At 47.9% G+C, this 15,169-nt stretch overlaps 1 protein-coding gene across 4 annotated transcripts in view; it reads left to right on the top strand.

The window, feature by feature from the left end:
• The first annotated feature begins 11,952 nt into the window (after positions 1–11,952).
• CTPS1 (CTP synthase 1) overlaps positions 11,953–15,169 on the top strand; it is a 31,402-nt gene continuing 28,185 nt past the window's right edge. The window contains exon 1 of one of the 4 annotated variants that reach the window (XM_061412336.1): positions 11,953–12,094. The gene's annotated coding sequence lies outside the window, so the exon portion shown is untranslated. Of the gene's footprint in view, positions 12,095–12,919; positions 14,764–15,169 lie in introns of those variants that run through there. The other 3 variants (XM_061412338.1, XM_061412337.1, XM_061412335.1) reach the window with 3 other exon arrangements.

Below are 15,169 nucleotides of genomic sequence, written 5' to 3'. Positions count from 1 at the left end.
GTCAGGACTGTGTCTGGCATCCAGCATGTGCTGATGGACCTCAGGGTTACTCTGCATCCCTGGTGTCCAGCGTGGAGCCTGAAACAGGTGGGCCAGCATCAGCACTGACTGAGGTGAACTGAACTGAACTGGGCTCAGGGGAAGGACGCTAATTCTCCAGCACATAAGGCCTATCCTGTGGCTCCTGCAGCTGCAGAAGTCCTGGGGGGAGACTTTCAGGAACGAACAGTTGGAAGGCAGGGTAATCTTCCCTGGAGGGCTAAGGACATGGGTTGGGTGATGACAGCATCTGCTAGACTGAACCATCATGTCATTTTTACATTTTTTGAGAAAATTTAGGTCTGAGTAGACTGTAAATTTTATCTGGGATGAGGGAGGGACAAGAATGTTACCAGAAGCGGGCAGTGGCTAGCAGGGGATTGATCATTTCTGGGCCTTAGGTGGCAGCCAGGCCATGGTGGACTCCACACAGTTGTGTAGTCACTCCAGGCGTGTCCAACTCTGTGCTGCCCCAAGGACTGTAGCCCGCCAGGCTCCTCTGTCCATGGGATTTCCCAGGCAAAAATACTGGAGTGGGTTGCCATTTCCTTTTCCAGGGGTTCTTTCTGATCCAGGGATCGAACCTGCGTCTTCTGCATCTATAATATTTCCCAACCTCCCCATGGCCAGGACATGGCCCTCTGACTCAGGTTTAACCGGTGGCATGTGACAGAAAAAGTGTGGACAACTTCTACAGTATTTGCTTTAAAGGAAATCGTTTTTCCTTCACTTCCTTTCCTTCCTCACTCCTGTGCAGATGTGAACACAGACACAGCGGCCTTGACCATGCAGATAAGAACAGGGCACCCTGTGGGAAGGTGGAGTAACAAGATGGGGGGAACCTTAGTCCCTGGATGACTAGCCTGTCAATCAGGACCACTCACCCCAAGGCTGTCACGTAAGTGAGAGATAAACATTTATCTTAGTTAAGCCACGGCATTTCAGGGTCTCTGGCATGGAGTCTTAGCTTCCTGTTGACCAGGGGGTGAGGCAGCCTTTGATTAAGGCAAGAGAGTACGGCCTGGACCTGTCAGAGCAGAGTGAGCATTGAAAACCCTTCACACACTAGCTGTGGAGGAGGCCTCTAAAGAACACAGGTGCCCACCATGGAGATGTGAGTTATGCCCCAGAGAGGGAGACTGCAGGGCCAAGTGCAGACCTCAGCCCAGCGCTTTCTGGAGAAGGCAAAGAAGGTGGGCAGGGCTTATGGTAAAAGACACTGGACCTTCACAGCTGAAAGCAGAGTTTCTCTCCTGCCTGGAGGAAAGGCCTGGGTGGGCTCAGGGGAGAATTCACTGCAGCCTGCCACAGTGATAAGGCTTGGCTTGGACTCCAAATGGCTGTGGGCATGTGAGCTGTCCCCCAGCATGGGAAGCCCAGGGACTGACAGAGAATGAAAGGCAAAGAGCAGAGCCATGACTTGGAGGGATTTGAAACTGCAAGCGACAATTCCAAGTGGCAAAGTAGTGGGTATTTTAATTGGGATCTGCATTCAGTGAAAGGAAGAGCCCCAGAATTACAGGAGTATCAGCATAGACGCAATTTCTTCCTCTCGCCCCATATTCCAGGCATGAGTGATCCAGGGCTGCCCCTGCAGCCAGCCTCTAGCCTCCTTCTGACTCCTTATCCCCTGCATTTGAGGTGTCCCAAGGTTTACCCTCAACTTGGTTAAACTGAAGCCACATTTCCTGGAACCCCTTTCCCTATAGACTTCTGTGTGAGAGAGGATCCCACAGAGGATCTGGTGTGAGGCTTGGGAGATGGAAGGCAAGCAGTACCGTTGTCTGAAGCGGAGGCATGGTGACAGAGGAGAAGTGCTCGGCGGGGTCCACCTGGTCCTCTGTGCCACACTCTGCACCTCTTCCCAAATGACCACAGTGGCTCCAGGCATACCACCAGAGGCTTGGGCCCACTGATGGGTACCCGAGGCTACAGCACCCCCACAAGCCTCTGCACAAGGCCCCAGTTCCCAGTGGCCAGACTCGCCCAACTTCTCTATTTCCCAGCAAGCTCCACGTTGTCCACCTTTGATCATTATCCGGGAGGATTTGTTACTGAGTCCTCCCATCCCTTGTCTCCCTACTCTGGACCTTCACTTTCTCAGTTCCTCCTACCGTTGTGCAAGGTCTCATTCCAGTATTAATCCTTCCTGCCCTTAGCGTAAGCCTGCTGGGTTCTCAGTTTCCCCACGGCTGGCTGGCGTTTTGTCTTTGCTAAATTTGCTCAGTTTTTATTCACTCATCTCATTTCTTACTTCCAAAATGTTTACTTCTGTCCTCTCTCCTGTTCTCCATGCCTTCATGTAGATTTATGCTTTAAAAAAAAAAAAATTCTTTATTGTAGTCTCAATGAGGTTACCATGGGAAGGGAAAGTTGGCTGTGTTTGTTCAAGCTACCACTTTAACACAGAAATCTTCTCCCTGCTGTGGTCTTTCTTCCCACAGAATAAACTGCAGTTTAAGCTCTCATGGATAAGCTCCTCCTGCTTGTGACCCTCCCCCCTCCCATCCTCCAGCCTGGTTTCCCTTCCCCGTGTTGGCGCCTGCCCATCCTGAGAGACAAAGCTTTTTATGGCCATTTGGCTGAGTTAGGTACCCCTCCGGGGGTTCCAAGGCGCCCCACCACTTCCCCCAATTCTCTACTGTCCTCCGTATTATAATTGTCTTTGTAACCCTGGTGCCTAGGGTGAATGGAAGATGCCAATAAATGCTCTGGAAATAAATGAATGAAGTAGATGCCCATTTTGACAACTCTTTGGCTTTGCATAACCAGAATCTGAGGAAGATGATTTGTTTACCTAAAAAGAAAGAGGATCTGGCACGGGGAGGAAGAGAGGAGGCAGGTACAACTTAAAGGAGCCAAATAGAATGTTGTGGATCTTAAGATTTGTGGGAAAAGAGGAGAGCTTTAATAGATGACTGTGTTATCCCAGTATAGATTTAAAAAGAGCCCTGAGAAAACTAATGTAGGGTGTTTGAAGTCAGGGTAGCTGTTTATACTGGGGGCATAGAAATTGGAGGGGAACAATGGGGCTTTCTGGAATGCTAGTAACTGTGTTTCTTAGTCTGGGTGCTAGTTACATGGGTGTGGTCAAGTATGTAAAAACTCATCAAATTGTACTCTTAGCTTTTTTACACCTTTTAAAAGGATGCTGCTGGTGCTAGGTCGCTTCAGTTGTGTCCGACTCTGTGCGACCCCATAGACGGCCTCCTACCAGGCTCCTCTGTCCCTGGGATTCTCCAGGCAAGAACACTGGAATGGGTTGCCATTTCCTTTTCCAATGCATGAAAGTGATAAGTGAAAGTGAAGTCACTCAGTCCTGTCCGACTCTTAGTGACCTCATGGACTGCAGCCCACCAGGCTCCTCCGTCCATGGGATTTTCCAGGGAAGAGCACTAGAGTAGGGTGCCATTGTATATCATACTTCAAAAACAATTTACAAAATAGAAGTACATTTTAAAAAACAAAACAAACAAAAGAAAAAACAGCCCTTAACTTCTTTCTTCAAAATAACATCACCCTCTACCACACTATCCTTGTCAATATTTCCAGTTGTTTAAACCCACGAACAGATGAGTGTCTTTCCCATATGCCCTTGAGCTTAAGAGTCGTTGAATATATGTTGAATGCAGGTGTTTGAAAAGGTTGAATCATTTAAAACACTCTCCTGATGTGCAACAGGAATTGAAGGGCTAATTATGTAAACCTGGATGTTGGCTATCCTGTATTGAGTAGTCCCTATTTTCCCCAGATTTAAAAGGTGCCTTCTAAGTGATCACGGCACTGATGGCAGGAGTGTGAACTATTCCTGGAGACAGAAATAGATCTCTTAAAGAGATCTGAGATACAGATGTCTGGAGCTTGGGTCCAGAATTTGAAATTACAGCTATTGAGTTCTATACAAATTAAGGCTCCACTGAGCGCTTCCTAGATGGAAATCTCTCAATGTCCTAACATTTGTCAGGCCACTCAACTCTGTGGCAGCTGGGAGAATGCTAGATGCCCAGTGGGAGCCTGGAGAATATTGGCATACTGATCCCCTTAGTGATCTTCTGATTACCCTGGGCGGAACGTTGTCAGGAAACATTCAAGACCCTTAGATTATTAGCTGGGCTGGTGTAAGGATTGCTTTTGTGGTATCTCCCCATCAACTGAAATACAATTGGTTTTCTTGCAAGAATGCTCATTTGCCTTGGTGGAAAAAAGCCAGATGCCGAGGAGGTTAAAAGTCACAGGGGAATTCCCTGGTGGTCCGATGGTTAGGATTCGGTGCTTTCAGTACACGTGTCCAGATTTGATCCCTGGTGGGAGAATTAAGACCTGGTTCAGTTCAGTTCAGTCGCTCAGTCGTGTCCGACTCTCTGCGACCCCATGGACTGCAGCACGCCAGGCTTCCCTGTCCATCACCAACTCCCAGAGCTTGCTCGAACTCATGTCCATTGAGTCGGTGATACCATCCAGCCATCTTGTCCTAAGCTCAGCCAAAAATAGAAAAAAGAAAAAAAATTAACGAGGTCATTTCTTAGTCCTAATCCATCAAATATTTACTGACGGTCTGCTGTGTCCCAGGCAATATGCCAAGACAGCGTGGACAGAATGCTCCGCCTCTAGACTTTGGATACTGCAAGTGTTTAGGGGCCACATGCTGTTTGGAAGCAAGTGGTGGGAGCTTGTCTGGGAGCTCTGTTTGTGTAACAAGAACACAGTTTGTAGGTGGATTATATGGCTTATGGAAGTTTGGGAGAGGTTTTGCCAGTCCTCTCGCAGCTACTGGAGCTGAAAAGAGGCGGTTTTTTCAGTCTAGGAAGAAGCCAATCCAGACAATTTCAGTATAATGTGGTAAATGCCGGGAGACATGAGTACAGAGTAGGCTGTGTGGGTCAAGGAGTGGTACTCAAGTAGCATGAGAGGCTTGGAGGGGTTCTCCCAGGTGGGGGATACTGGAAATGAACCTTGTTTGCTGTGTTTTCTGAACCCCAAAGTCAAAACATATGATCTAAAAAGTGTTCATTTTCTCACCTACCCATTTATTTGCATCAAAAACTTTAGGGATTTAATAACAAAATATTTGGGCTTCCCTATTGGCTCAGATGGTAAAGAATCCATCTGCAATGCAGGAGACCTGGGTTCGACCCCTGAGTTGGGAAGATCCCCTGGAGCAGGGCATGGCAACCCACTCCAGTACTCTTGCCTGGAAAATTCCGTGGACAGAGGAGCCTGGCAGGCTACAGTCCTTGGGATTGCAGAGTCGGACATGACTGACTATGCACAACAAAATATTTAGTACATGTAACACATTCCTTTTATTGAAAATAATAAAATACCAAGAAATCAGAACTGTCCCCTCAAATCTGGGATATGTGGTGATGCTAGCCATGTTATATTTGTCAACTAAGAATTCATAGTAATATGTTTTGTCGAAACAGTTTTTCTTCATTCTCTTTTACTAAATGTCCCGCCCCCGCCATCTGTTAATGAGGCCTTACTGTATGATTACACCAAATGGTCATATAATAGTAGTATGTATTATTATACACCCTACACAAGACAGATGTCTCCAGCAGATCTTTCTGACATCCCATCACGTTCTCTGTGAAGGACACCATCAATTCTGAGGTGGATAGGAATTTTACCCCCAGGCTCAACTGACAGCTGAAAGCCTTTGAATTTAACTTGGAGCTCAGAACAGCTTCATTCTATGTATTTCTCAGAGAGTATAATACTGACTTCACTGCCTCTCAAATTCTACCTAGCACTCTCATTAGAGAAAACTTACACAGAGGAAAGCCAGAAGATGCTGTGTAATAAGCCCAGGCCTTCCAGAGGCTTCTCCCCGACACTGCATACTATTGGTAGCCTACAGGCCCTCTGCAGAATCACTTTGCCTGACCTGCACTTTATGGCACCGCCAGCAGGCTTTATTGAGAATCATTATGAGGAACAGCCCCGTGACTGTAGCCTGTATGTCTGCTGTGTGGGTGTTATTGAGACTGCTCATTCTTACATTAGGTACCCTGCATCCGCTCCAGGAAGACTCACGGGAGAAACTGATTGCTGATCTCATTAGCAGGAATAATGCTCCCTTTAATGCACTCAGTAAACATTTACTGAGGGACTTCCTTGGTGGTCCAGTAGCTAAGACTCCTCACTCCCAACTCAGGGGGCCTAGGTTCAATTCCTAGTCAGGGTATAGATCCTACTTGCCACAGTTAAAGATCCTGCATGCTGCAACTAAGACTTGGAACAGCCAAATAAATAAAAACAAATACTTAAAGCAAAACCAAAAACATTTACTGAGCACCTCCTACATGCAGGCAAGTCAGATGTGCTGGGGATACACTCATAATTGAAGTACAGTCTGAGAGGGAACACAAACATCCTATAACCGATTACCCCATCAATCGTTACACTTGTGGTAACTGCTAACAAGAAGAATACTGCCACTTAGGGGGCCAATAAGAAGGCATAGGGGGTCAGTGAAGAGGTATTTGAGGAAGTGATATTCCTCATGATCAGCTGTGTGGTTTTCTGCTTGATCATACTGATCCTCATCAATTATGGGGCTGGGAAGTTAAAATCATATTTGTGACTCGCCTCTAGAGAGAATAGGATTTGGGGCCTAATTTAATTCCTGGATTCATTTATTTGTGGAACCAAGTGCCTACTCTGTGCTGGAACCAGCTAGGCACTGAGCTTTCAACAGTAAGTCGGAGAAACAGGTCCCAGACCTCACGGAGCTTAGAGAAAAGTGGGAGGTTTGGACAAGGAATAGAACTGTTAAAACACAATCTGTAGGTGCTGTGCATGGGGAAACCCAGGCAGCAGCAGGAGCACAGGGGAGAAAGACGAACCCCAACTCGAGGGAAGGGGGCTGTCCGGATTAGTTACTTTGGGGAAGTGGAGGCCAGGCTGAAATGTGACTTTAGGAAGACAAAGGGGATATTTCAGCAGGTCTATGTGAAGATCCAGGTGTGAGAAAGAACAAATGGCATATTCAGGGTACTGGAGGAGCTGGCATGAGTCATGTGGCCAGAGGGTTGTAAACTGAGGCCAGCTTGTGCATAGCCTCATGCTTCAAAGTGTGGTTTTGACTTTATCCTGAAAGCAATGGATATCACTGAAGAGAAAAAGTTCCTACCCTTATTTTTCTTTTGCCTTATTTCTCTCTCATATTATATATATATATATATATATATATATATACACACACACACACACGCGCACGCGTGCGCGCGCGCACACACACATACACACACACAAATGGCCTCAAATTTTTCATGAACAAAGTAAGGGTATAACTAACTAATTTGCCAAATAACATCATGGAGGGAAGCTAGCTCAAAGGAGGAAAATCCAACATAACACACTCATACTAAAATAATTTATAGCCAGTAAGAAAGGATACAGACATGCACAGTGTCTCTTGAAAGAAACAAGAAATCAGGAAGAGTGGTTGCCCTGAGGAGGAGAACTAGGTGGCAGGCACAGGTATGAGTGGAAGGCTTTTACTGTGTATTCCTTTTTCTTATTTATTTTAATTTTGATTTTTTGACTGTGTTGGGTCTTCATTGTGGAGCACAGGCTTAGGTGCCCTGTGGCATGGGCAATCTTAGTTCCCCAACCTGGGATCGAATCTTCATCCCCTGTACTGGAAGGTAGATCCTAAGCACTGGACCATCAGGCAAGTCCCTAGGTATTCCTTTTTATCTTTTGAATTTTGTACCATTTACATAGTTATTAAAAACTAAGTAAAATTTAATTTTAGGATAGCCCCAATCTGGTAAAAAACAACAACAAATTTAAGTCAATAGTTGTAGGCTCTCTCCTGCCCCATTGCTCCCCCAGATGATCTGTCAGAATGCCAGGCTAGGATGACAGCATACTGATGTAAAAGTGAAAAAATTAACTCAAAGGAGTCTTGGTTAGAAAAGAATTAGTAAGATTTGGTGATGGGTAGAATGAGGGGGAGCAAAATGGAAAGAGGATTCAAAGAGAACCTTTACAAGTGCTCTTGGGAGGGCATTTATACTTCTCAGTCTTGGCTTCATCATATGTATATAGCAATAATGGTGGCATGTACATTACAGGGGAGTGTTGGGAATTAAATATGCTTCATCCTGGTTATTAAAAGGTGAGCAAGACTGTACCTGATAAGGAAACTGAGACACAGAAAGGTCGGGTAATCTCAGGGAGATTACAGTCTGGTGTGGAGACAGACAAGTAGGTAGCAGGCAGTGTGAGCACCCTGTGAGAAGTGTCTTGGGGGAAGTGAGTGCAGCACAGGAGGACATGCAGGAGGAGTGCCGCCTTATGTTGGGTTCCCTAGGAACCCATCTGAGAAGGGGTAGCTGAATACAATAAGTCCCCTACATACAATGAGTTCCATTCCGGAAGTCCAATTTGTTATGCGTGTGTGCTAAGTTGCTTCAGTCATGTCTGACTCTTTGCGATGCCATAGACTGTAGCCCACCAGGCTCCTCTGTCCATAAGATTCTTCAGGCAAGAATACTAGAGTGAGTTGCCATTTCCTCCTCCAAATCCAATTTGTTATAAGTCCAGCAAAGTTAGCCTAGGTACTCAACTAACACAATCAGCTATGTAGTAATAGGTTTATAAAACTTTTTATACAAATGATCCATAAAAAACAAAGAAAACATTTTAAACCTTACAGTGCAGTACCTTGAAAAGTACAGTAGTCCAGTACAATAGCTGGCACACAGGGGCTGGCATCGAGTGAACAGGCAAGAAGAGTTACTGACTGCGGGAGGGAAAGGAGGTGGGAGATGGCAGAGCTGAAGGTTCGTCAGCGATAGGAGACGGAGGGCAAGCTGCAATTTCACTCATGCCTGATGCTGATGGCACAGGTTCTGGCTCCTTGCTGGACCAGATGCACGTTTCCATCTTTGAAAGTTCACAACTTGAAGGTTTGTATGTAGGGGATCTACTATAATTGTGCAATGTTCTCAAGAGCAGCCTGTAAGGGAATGAGGGAGGCGGGGTAGGGCAGGAAGAAGCTGGACAAGGGGTGTGTTTAGGGGTGGACAAACTGGACTTCAGACCAGATCTGTATTTCTAGAATTGAAGACTTGTACTGGAATATAGTCACACTTATTCTGTTTACGTATCATTTATGGTCATTTTTGGGCTATGAAGACAGAGTCGAGGAATTGTGACTGAGACTGGATGGCCCACAAAGCCTAAAATGTTGACTATCTGGCCCTTTACAGAAAGGCTGCAGTCCCTAGTTTAGCTGAGTCTAGTCTCAGCCTGATCCCAGGGGGAGTTCTGGAGCATGAACAGCACTGCAGAATTGTCCCACCTGAAGCCAAGGGGCCTGGCCTTCTGTACCTTTGCCCAGGGCAGACTTTGGAACCTCATGCTTAGAAGGGCCTCAAACTCAGAGATAAAGAGAGAGGTCCAGGCTGGAAATAGAACTTTGGGAGTTGTCAGAATATAGACGGTATTTAAAGCCTAGTATTTAAAGTCTGATAGTTAAAGTCCGAATTAGATCATCTAGAGAATGATTATAGATGGTGAAGGGATATTCTGAGCCTTGAGGTGTTTTGATGTTTACAGGTCAGGAAAAGGAAAGGATCTAGGAAAGCAGACATGGAAACAGAGGGCTATGAAATAGGAGAAAAACTGAGAAAGCAGTTTCCTAGAAACCAAGTAAAGAACACATTTTAAGGAAGGAGTGACGAGCTGCGACAAATACTGTTAGGGAAGTAGTGAGTTTAGGGGCAGGATGTGGGTGCAGTATGATTGCACCCAGAAGTCTAAAGAGAGTCTGTGAGCTCAAGATGAGCGAGAGGAGCAGCCCAAATATGCAAATACACACACCTACGCTCACATCATGCACGTGCATATGGTGCTTGTGAGTCTAGGACTTGTATATAGAGAAGGGGTCTGAGAAGGTAGAAATTAAAGTTTTTTTTAGGAGTTAATTTGTGTGTGTGTGTGTGTGGCTGTGCTGGGTTTTCTCGTTGTTGCACACTGGCTTTCCCAGTACGGCAAGCGGGCTATTGTGGTGCACAAGCTTCTCATTGTGGTAGCTTCTCCAAAGCACAGCCTCTAGAGCGTGTGGGCTTTAGTAGTTGAGGTTCATGGGCTTAGTTGCCCCGCACCAGGAATTAAACCTTGTCCCCTGCATTGCAAGGTGGGGTCTTAACCACTGGACCACCAGGGAAGTCCTAGAACTTAATTTTTGACAAGAGGAGCTTCAGTGGAATTACATGAGCAACAGCCCAACAGAATGAGTTCAAGAGAGAAGAAACTGGAGACAACAATTTCAAATAACGCTTTCTAGGAGGTGTGTTGAAAAGGGGTGCAGAAAAATGGAGAGGTGGCCAGAGAATTATATGGAGTCAGGGAGGGGTTTTAAGATGCAAGAGACTGTATCACGCTAGCGAAAATCATCTAGGAGAAAGAAATCAATGATGCAGGAGGGGAGAACTACTGGAAGGATGTTCTTAAGTCGATGAGAGGATACAGCACTGGCAGCAATGAGAGGCTGATGGATAGCTGGTCCACAGCACAGCAGACAAAGCAGAGCTGTGTGCACAGATGCAAGCAGGTTGATGGATAGGGTGGTGGGAACTCAAGGGAGTTCTCCTGATGGCTGCTATTTTCTTAGTGAGACAGGAAGTAAGACCATCAGCCGAGAGAGAGTGGAGGTCTGCAGGAGAGGAAACGGTAAAGCAGTCACCCAGAAGAGGGGCTGAGCGAGAGGCTTGGATCCTCTACAGCACCTTCTTTACTTTGGCAAGTATGTTCTCAGTGTCTATCACATCCCAGGCACTTTGATAAACACCAAATGCTTCTTGAAAGAAGCACGGCTGTAAAACATCCCAAGCATGTTTGAGGTTTGGAGTACAGTGCATCTTGGCAGAGCAGAAGCGCTGATGATTCAGATTGGGAAGAAGGCAAAAGCCTGCTAACTGGTTTCTCGGAATCCATTTGGTTGAGTCATGGTCCCGAAATACAAGTCTGATCGTGTCATACCTTTGCTTTACATCCTTCAGTGAAGGTATACAAGGACTCCTGACAAACTGCTTCTAGGGAAGAAAACAGAACCCTGGGATACAGAGACTTACTTTTTAGGTATACACATGTGTAGTGTTTGGAGAAAAAAAATGTGCAGGTATTCAGTATTCAAAACAAAACCCCTTCCTCAAAAAAGTTTCTATGGCTTTTCACTGCCCTGGCAGAAGGGGTGTTGCGGGGCGGGGAGAAAATCCTTGGTTCCTAATGCTCTGTGTGGTGTGGCCACACCATATTGATCTGTCTTTCCTTGGTTTTCTTCAATGCAGAGACACTGCACTCCAACTCAACTGGGCGAGGCTCTTCTGGGCCTCACTGCCTTCATACCGGCTTTTCTTTCTGCCTCACACATTCTTACTCCCACGATGAGGAAGGAGCCTGCGTCTAGCCTCCCTCTTGGCCTTCCCTGGACTAGAGGTGGAGGGTGACACTGCAGGCATCCCATGGTTTAGAGGGCGCCGCAGGGGAGATGGGTTGGGGGGGGGTGGTCACACCATCTTGTCCACAAGGTTAGACGGTTCAGGGACACCATGTGATGATCTCGCCTCCTCTAGAAGGCTGTTGGGGAGTAGGGGCTGGAGCCAGGCGATGGGATTTGCCAAGTGTGAATCAAAACAGGGTCTCCTCCCTCTCCAGAGGGGAAGCCCGCACTACTGGCTGTGACAAAGGCAGCAAGGCAGAAACGCCACGACCTGCCCGGTCTCCCAACAGCTCGCGTCTGCCAGGCGTCAGCAGGGTTGGGAGCACGATCCCTGATCCACCACACTGGTGGGAAAGCGTGCCACCCCGCGCCTGCGCACTCGGGGCCCTGAGCCCCGCGTACCGAGGTCCCGCCCGAGGGAGGGCCCGCACCCCCGCCCCGCCCCCTGCCTCTGCGTGCGCACCGCCTAGAGCCCGCCTCCGTGAAAGACTGCCCGGCGCATGCGGCCGGGCTGGTGCACTGGCTGCCGGGGCTCAGTGTGAGCGTCGCTCTTTTAGCTTCTTAGCCGACGGCAGGATTTAAAGCCGGCCTCAGGTAGGCTGACTCCGGGGATCCTGCGGGAGCTGTTCTCCAGTGCAGCAATCGGCGGCGGGAGCCGAGCCCGGTGCGGGACAGCCCCACCGCCGGTGACAGACATGGTCCCCACCAATCAGGGGCGAGGTGGCCCGCCGGCCTGCCCAATGGGCTGCGTGCCTAACGGGAGTGGGGCGGGTGGCCAGGCCGGCGAGGAGCCGGCTCCCGCGCGCCGGGCCGCGTGGCCGGGCGCAGCCGGGTAGAGCGGCCGCAGGGGGCGTGGGGCGGCGGGAAAGGCCGCGGGGCCCCGGGCTGCGGGCCCCGGCAGCGCCCTCGTCCGTGCGGCTTGGCTGTCCTGATCAGGGTGCCGGGGTGGCTTGCGGGGCGGAGGGGGCCGTAAAGGCGCGGGAGCCCCCTTCTGCCCGGCCCGCCCCGAGCAAGCAGCCCGGCGGCCGCCGTTCCATTCAGACTGCCCGGGGCCTCTCCCCTCCGGCTTCAAGGCACGGCCTTAGCCTCGCTGGAGGGAGATCAAGGCCCGCCGCGGTGGGGGATGGGCTCGGCGGCCTGGCTGCGGCCCCCTCGGGCGTGCCCGAACTCCCGCAGGCGGAAGGGGCCTCGGAGCTTACAGAGCCAGACGGCCTCCCTTGCTGGAAGCTTCGGCCCCACAGCTGGCCTCCTCACCTCCCCGGCCGCCCAGAATGAAGATGCTGCGTTTTAAAGAAGTTCACTACGTGTGCGTGGCGCACTTACGTCCACACTCATTATAATTTTGAATTCTCAGCAGTCCTGTGACACGGGCGATGCGGAGATTCTCAGCCCGGTTTAACAGATGTAAGGATTCGGGCTTCAGGCGGCTTCCGTGACTTGACAGGTCCCAGTACATGACCGGTGGAGCTGCAGCTGGATCTCAACATTTACCAACAACATCTTTGTTGCTGTTTCATCTTTGTTGAATTCCTCTGATGCATCTTGATATATGTTACTTCTGTGCTTGAAAATCTTCCCGTGTCTCCTCACCTTCCGACTGAAGCTCAGATTGAGCACTCAAAGTTGCCACATGGTTTAGGCCCTTGCCTAAATTTGCAATTTATTTCCCACCATCCCCAGACCCCCCTCACTCTCAGTCTCTTTTCTTGGCCCTGCGTCTGTGTTCTGTAGATAGCTGTCACCTTCTTGTCCACTCTGTTCCCTTGCCCTTCAAAGCCATTGTCAGGTCCACGTAGCAGGAGGTGTCTGGATCCTCTCTTCCCTACTTCCACCTTTTTGTGATGTCCATGGTACTTACTCTTGTCTTGCTATTGAAAGCTTTCTGCTCTGTCTTCCCCATTTATACCTGTCACATATCATCCCTCTGCTACCTGCCATCACTAGATTACTCATTTATTTGTAAATGGTTCTGTCTCTCTAACTGGACTGCAACTTGAGCTGTGGGCCCAAATCTGAGTAATTTTTGTGGTCCCTAAAGTGTCTAGCACAGTAGCACTTAGCTATTGGGTAGGCCATCCATGGGAGTGACTATCCCGTCAGTATCTCCCATCAGCATCTCCTGCCTGGTCTCTGAGTACATTGGGATATTTATTGTCAGGCACTGTGGGGGGCTACAGGAATCTCCCATAAAGAGAGGTGTTATCCTCTGTGAGTAAAATCAAGGCCAGTTAAATGCCAATGGATGAGATGAGTCTTCTATAGAAGTAATCCACTCTGTACCCACTCAGAATGGTTGAGGAATTTCTAGGAACATCCAAAATTTAATCAGTGAGACTAGACTATAGCCTGGCTAGGACAGCTCTAAAATATATCCAGGTCTAGATACTCACATGTCAGTAAGGCACTGTTCAGGTGTGAAGTGAGAGCAGAGTGTCTCTCAAATACTAGGGACTTGGGGTCAAACAAGTTTGGAGAAACTGCAGACTGTATATCCCTTTGGGAAATCACAGTGCACATTGACTTATTAAAGGCTCCCATGGGTCTTGCATTAAAGAAACCAGTTGACTGCTTAACCAGCATTTCTCTGATTTATCTGTCCATAAAGCCCTTTTTGGGAGTCCTGTGTACATTTTGACAAAACCAAGGAGCATGCTTTTGGGAATGCTGCAACAGAATAGAAAGAGCAGGACATGGTTGAGTGTCTTTCTTGCTGTCCAAGTAGGGAGGACATTCTGAGCATTCTCATCTCTTTGCCAAGTATGTTCATTCCTGCCTTTGGGAGGAACACAGCGGGGCAGGGGAATGTTTCAAGCAGAACTCCCCAGTTTCCTTGTTCCTTTCTTAGCTTATTTTTATTATAATTTGGCTTCACATGGAAGTGTTCCCAGAGGAGGAAAATGTCCTGGACCATGCCAAAACATTCTACTTGTGATTGTGTTTTCGTTTTGATCACATTCGGGTTTACTGACCCAGTGATATTTCTGAGCCTCTGAAGCCGGAGCCAGTGGTAAATTCTCCCTGGTGAGCCTGTTGCTGTTTGTCTGCTCACCTCTCACTTCTGCAGTTCTTGCATCTATCCACCCCTTTTTCTCTCACCAAGTCTGAATCTTCTGTTCCTTGCCACCCCTGCTCTTAAGATTTAATCTTCTCTTCCCTCTCTGAGTCTTCTGCCCAGTATGTGCTTCAGACTGGTTTATTATCTGATGTCCTTTTCCTCCAGTATGTACAGTCTCTCCTTATGACATACCTGGAAGAGATTGCTGGTAAGGAACAACTTGTTAAATTTCAGAAGAGAGTTACCTTTAATTAAAAGACCTTTAGTTTTAACTGCAACTCCTTTTAAATGTTGAAGTTCTTTTATTCTGTCTTCTATAACCTAAACGAACTGTGTTTTCTTGGTGATACAGTATAGTTTAGCCAAAGGCATTCATTACCTTTTTCATGGGGAATCAGAGTGCTCATCCAATATTGAAATAGTTTCCCTATGAAGGGAAAATAACAAAGCACCTGCCTGAAGCACATCCAGTGTCTGGTGGCAGTGTCAGCCAGCATTGGGAGCATTGGGTTCTGTCAGCAGAGCTGGGTTTTGTTTGTTTTTTTGTGTTTTAATAGGCTCTCAAGGTTGTTGGGCTTCCCAGGTGGCTTAGTGGTAAAGAATCTGCCTGCCAA

The sequence above is a fragment of the Bos javanicus genome, chromosome 3, assembly GCF_032452875.1.
Source record: "Bos javanicus breed banteng chromosome 3, ARS-OSU_banteng_1.0, whole genome shotgun sequence".
In the NCBI taxonomy this organism is placed as follows: Eukaryota; Metazoa; Chordata; class Mammalia; order Artiodactyla; family Bovidae; genus Bos; species Bos javanicus.
The sequence above is the reverse complement of the archived record's forward strand: the minus strand, read 5'-3'. Positions and strand labels throughout refer to the sequence as shown.